This window comes from Haematobia irritans, chromosome 5 (assembly GCF_050003625.1).
Source record: "Haematobia irritans isolate KBUSLIRL chromosome 5, ASM5000362v1, whole genome shotgun sequence".
NCBI lineage: Eukaryota > Metazoa > Arthropoda > Insecta > Diptera > Muscidae > Haematobia > Haematobia irritans.
The window spans coordinates 46,470,969-46,476,310 of NC_134401.1; the positions used below are offsets into that span (position 1 = coordinate 46,470,969).

The 5,342-nt window shown below is 30.1% G+C and overlaps 2 long non-coding RNA genes across 3 annotated transcripts; both read right to left on the reverse strand.

Annotated features, from left to right (window-relative positions):
• Nucleotides 1-401: 401 nt before the first annotated feature.
• LOC142241472 (uncharacterized) lies at nucleotides 402-1,009 on the reverse strand. The gene is made up of 2 exons (XR_012723648.1): nucleotides 645-1,009; nucleotides 402-594 (listed from the first exon to the last, which is right to left on the reverse strand). It is a non-coding gene; the product is annotated as an uncharacterized LOC142241472 (long non-coding RNA).
• A 2,367-nt stretch (nucleotides 1,010-3,376) lies between these two features.
• On the reverse strand, nucleotides 3,377-4,967 carry LOC142239206 (uncharacterized). Of its 2 annotated transcripts, XR_012722953.1 has the most exons (4): nucleotides 4,539-4,961; nucleotides 4,103-4,475; nucleotides 3,913-3,938; nucleotides 3,377-3,556 (listed from the first exon to the last, which is right to left on the reverse strand). It is a non-coding gene; the product is annotated as an uncharacterized LOC142239206 (long non-coding RNA). The 2 variants fall into 2 exon arrangements; XR_012722952.1 differs by having other exon boundaries at nucleotides 3,913-4,475; nucleotides 4,539-4,967.
• Nucleotides 4,968-5,342: the final 375 nt, after the last annotated feature.

The following is a 5,342-nucleotide window of genomic DNA, read 5'->3' on the forward strand; positions in this document are numbered from 1 at the left end:
TTTTGACTACGGCTTATTTCAAGGCGCTTTAAATTGCATCATGAAAATATGGGAACCAGAATTTTGTTTAATTTTTTATTCAGTTCATTTTTAATTAATATTAAACAAAAATTCATAAAATCTTTGAATTAGAATAACTTAAATTTTTCATTTCCCAATGGACCAAAATACAGTTTAGATCGAAAACAAAATTAAGAGTCGTCATTGTGACTGTCTAGGATTAAAAATGAATTGGGTCTTAAAAGCATCCTTAGTGCAATACTTCGTTTTTTTTTATCTAACGACTATAAATTCTTAGCACTAAGGCTTTATGCGGTGAACTGTAAAACATCTCCCTTCCCCTTGATAACATAGACGACCTACATCAATCCATTTTCCAATAAGACAAAACGCAAAGTAAATCTCTGTCATCGTATTATAGCATAACTTTGAATATTTTATTATCAACTATTCGTTGTTGTTGCGAGGGCTATTACATCTATGTTTGTTGTTGTTGTCGTTTACCGCTATAAAATCTCTTCTTCTTTATGGTATTGTTGTATTATGTGAATCGTTAAACGTCGTCGTCTACAACAAAACAAATGAAAAAACGCACTGCGAGTCGAATCGTAATACTTCTCTTCTTTTTTAGCATTTATCCATACCCATATCTTTTATTTTCATTTCTTCTTTCTTTGGCTATTATCAATAACGTCAGAGAAGTCGATGTTGTATTTTCGCTGCCTTCTAACGATCCAAAACAAAACGTGCTTTAAATGTCTTTGGAGTTTCATGCACTGCACTCTCATTAGGGCTGCTTTTCTCTCAGTCGAAGTCTTTGGCTCTGTTGCCACCACCACCATAATCGTTTTCACTTTCTATGAGACTACAAGCACAACAATAACAACACCATAACCAACAATTCGTTAGGTCTTCAACTTAAAATCGTAACGAATCGTCGCTCGACATGCTGACCCAGTTTCTCACAAACGCGCTGGAAATGTTTATGACTAGCGGACGGACGTATTAATTCCCCCAACACAAATACTACCGCATGAGACTACGTATTGTGATTAACAACTGATCACACTACACCGTTGCAACGTTAAATTCGTGTACAGGGTTGCCGTGCTGCGCTTTTTATATCCATGATATTATTGTGACTTAGGATATAAATAATTGCTATTTGTGAGTGAAATATCTGTCTTAGACTTTACATAATGTACAATGGTCGACAGCTGAGAAGATCTAAGCCGATTTTTATGAAATATTTCAATGTGTTTCTTTATAGCGTGTTTCATTATGGCAAATATCAGATTCCATAAATATGTTTCGCGTGAATTTATGAAAAAAAAAACAACTTTTGACTCTTTTGTCATTTGAAACAATAAAAATCTAAAATAAATCTAATACATTAAAGTAAACAAGGGTTTCTTAATTTCAACAAAAATTTAAATCAAAAATGCATAATCCACAAAATATGACTTGGCTTGAAGCATTTAATCTTTAACCCAAAGACCCAATATCTAAATTAATTCAAAGATGTTTTCTTTAAATCAATTTTCTTTTACTTTAAGAAAAATTTCCTTACTACAAAGACATGCGACTTTAACGGAGAGACGTCATTACTACGTTTATTAATACATCAAAAAAGCTGCACGCTGACGGTATTGGTCACATTCCTGTGCAATGGCTTTCTTCATCGTATTCAAATAGAGATATTTTTATACCCAACGCCATAGAATGGTGATCACGGTTGCAACTCGATCCAAAAATTATCTACCAAATTTTGGGGAACATTTTTCCAAAATACTACCAAACAAAACAAGTCTTACTCTGCAAAATTTTATTTCTATACAAAATTTGTTCAAAATTTTATTTTATTTTGTCAAAATATTATTTCTATAGAAAATTTGGTCAAAATTTTATTTCTATAGAAAATTTTGTCAAATTTTTATTTCTACAAAAAATTTTGTTAAAATTTTATTTCTATAGAAAATTTTGTCAACATTTCATTTCTGTAGAAAATTTTATCAAAATATTATTTCTATAGAAAGTTTTGTCAAAATTTTATTTCTATAGAAAATTTTGTCAAAATTTTATGTCTATAGAAAATTTTGTCAAAATTTTATTTCTACAGAAAATTTTGTCAAAATTTTATTTCTATAGAAAATTTTGTCAAAATTTTATTTCTATAGAAAATTATTTCTATAGAAAATGTTGTCAAAATTGTTGTTGTTGTTTTTTTTTTATTTCAGCTTAAAACCATGCATTGACTAAACTACAAGTGTAGCTTAACCAACAGAGAAAATGAATGTTTGTCAAATTTATTTGAGCAAAGCCCTATAGACTGCAAGATGGTTGGATGGACGCACGTTTCGGAATTACCACATTCCTCATCAGCATCCTCTACTTGCAGCAAAACTATCAACCAATTATCAGAATAAATTCAGGCAGTTCATTAAACCCAACAATGAACCACACTTGAACCTTCCGAAAAAAGGTTTTACATGATAGCCGGCTTATGCCGAAATAAATTCGTACATATATCTCTTTTCCTTTGCCACCGTCAAATCATCTGTTGGTTAAGCTACACTTGTAGTTTAGTCAATGCATGGTGAAATCAAAACACAACAACTATGATTACAGAACAAAACCAACAATAACAAAACAAAACGAATTTTGTCAAAATTTTATTTCTACCGAAAATTTTGTTAAAATTTTATTTCTATATCAAATTTTGTCAAAATTTTATTTATACGGAAAATTTTGTCATAATTTTATTTATACAGAAAATTTTGTAAATTTTATTTCTATAGAAAATTTTGTCAAAATTTTATTTCTACAGAAAATGTTGTCAAAATTTTATTTCTACAGAAAATTTTGTCAAAACTTTATTTCTATAGAAAATTTTGTCGAAATTTTATTTCTACAGAAAATGTTGTCAAAATTTTATTTCTATAGAAAATTTTGTCAAAATTTTATTTCTATAGAAAATGTTGTCAAAATTTTATTTCTATAGAAAATTTTGTCAAAATTTTATTTTTATAGAAAATGTTGTCAAAATTTTATTTCTACAGAAAATTTTGTCAACACTTTTTTTCTACAGAAAGTGTTGTTTAAATTTTATTTCCATAGAAAATTTTGTCAAAATTTTATGTCTACCCGTGTAAAAATTGGGGGATCTGATTTGATATGGTTAGATCTGAGCCAAGATATGGTCAGATCTGAGCAGATCCGAAAAATGGTTATATCTGGTCAGATCTAAATACTATGAAATTGGATCTGATCAGATCTCAAAAATGAGACACATCTAATCAGATCTAATTTGATATAATTGTATATTATTTGATACAATTGTATCTTTCGAGATCTTTCAACACATAAAAGCCCATAATTTGTATATAAAATGAGATCAATAGTTTTATTTAATAATACAGACAAAAAGTATGTGCATAATAAATATGTTTAATTTAAATTGATCCATCAAAGCTATTTAAGAGTATTGACAGTTGAGTTAGAGTGTTGTCCAAGGGTTTTTTCGTTTGTTTCTTCTGCTTTGGACTTAGACACGCGACTAAAGTATTACACCGTGGTGCAATGGTTAGCATGCCCGCCTTGCATACACAAGGTCGTGGGTTCGATTCCTGCTACGACCGAACACCAAAAAGTTTTTCAGCGGTGGATTATCCCACCTCAGTAATGCTGGTGACATTTCTGAGGGTTTCAAAGCTTCTCTAAGTGGTTTCACTAGAATGTGGAACGCCGTTCGGACTCGGCTATAAAAAGGAGGTCCCTTGTCATTGAGTTTAACATGGAATCGGGCAGCACTCAGTGATAAGAGAGAAGTTCACCACTGTGGTATCACAATGGACTGAATAGTCTAAGTGAGCCTGATACATCGGGCTGCCACATAACCTAACCTAACCTAACCTAAAGTATTACAGCGTTAAGGCAATCTGCAATGAAATTAAGTAAAAAACAATTATTAAACAAATATAGGAATAAACAAATATGGGAATATATTGAACTATGTAAGCAAGTATTAGTATTGTTTTAGATCATTCTTCTTTAAGTTGCAATAAAAATTGCCATATAATTTTATGTTGCTTTTAATACTCACATTTAAAGTGTATTCGGGATTAGGTTAGGTATAGCGATAGGCTGTTATTTTAGGCTCATACATACTATTCAGACCATCATGACATCACAGTGATCAACATCTCACTTATCACAGACTGCTGCTCGATTCAATAATTAGCTCAATAACATGGGACCTCCTTGCTATAATCGAGTCCTATCGGCATTTCACGTTGCGCTGAAACAACTTAGAGAATCTTTGAAGCAGAAATGTCACCAACATTACTGCGAGGAGATAATCCACCGCCGAAATAATTTTTGGTGTTGGTCGGAACTGGGATTGAACCCGTGACATTTTGAATGCAAGGCGGACATGTTAACCAGTACACCACTGAGGTTTCCTTTTTTTTCCAAATCTAGAAAATAGTAAAACAATATGAAAATGACTACTAAGGAAATAACAAATACAATCTACTTACCTACATAATCTCCGCAATAAAGGAAACGATATACACTTTATCAAAGGAACACATTTAAAACAATTATATTAAATTTCTTAATTTTCTCAGCTAGTCTGGCGTTAAATTTGTTTAGAAGTGATGCCCCTGACGGCGTTGACATTTGACATAATGACATTGAGGTGTAAACGTGTATTTCAAAAATCTTTTTAACTTGTTCATGATTTTTTTTATTATATTTTGGACCGTATTTAACCCCATATATAGTCAGATATGATGTTATATCTACCATATCTTATTAGATATAGTGCTATATATGGTCCTATCCAAGCATATATTATTAGATATGCCAGATATAATTAGATATTATAATATATATGATGAGATCTGCAATTATATCTAACCAGATCTAGCACCATATATAGCATATCTGTGCATATCTAATTATGTCTGAACCAATATCTGAACAGATCCAATTAGATCCAATTTGATATTATTAGATAGGATTGGATCCTCCAATTTTTACACGGGTATAGAAAATTTTGTCAAAATTTTATTTCTATAGAAAATTTTGTCAAAATTTTATTTCTACGGAAAATTTTGTCAAATTTTTTTTTCTAGAGCAATTTGATCAAAATTTTATTTCTATAGCAAATTTTGTCAAAATTTTATTTCTACAGAAAATATTGTTAACATTTTATTTCTATAAAAAATGTTGTTAAGTTTTTACTTTTATAGACAATTTTATCAAATTTTTACTTCTATAGAAAATTTTATTCAATTTTTATTTATATAAACATTTTTTGTCAAAATTTTATTTCTATA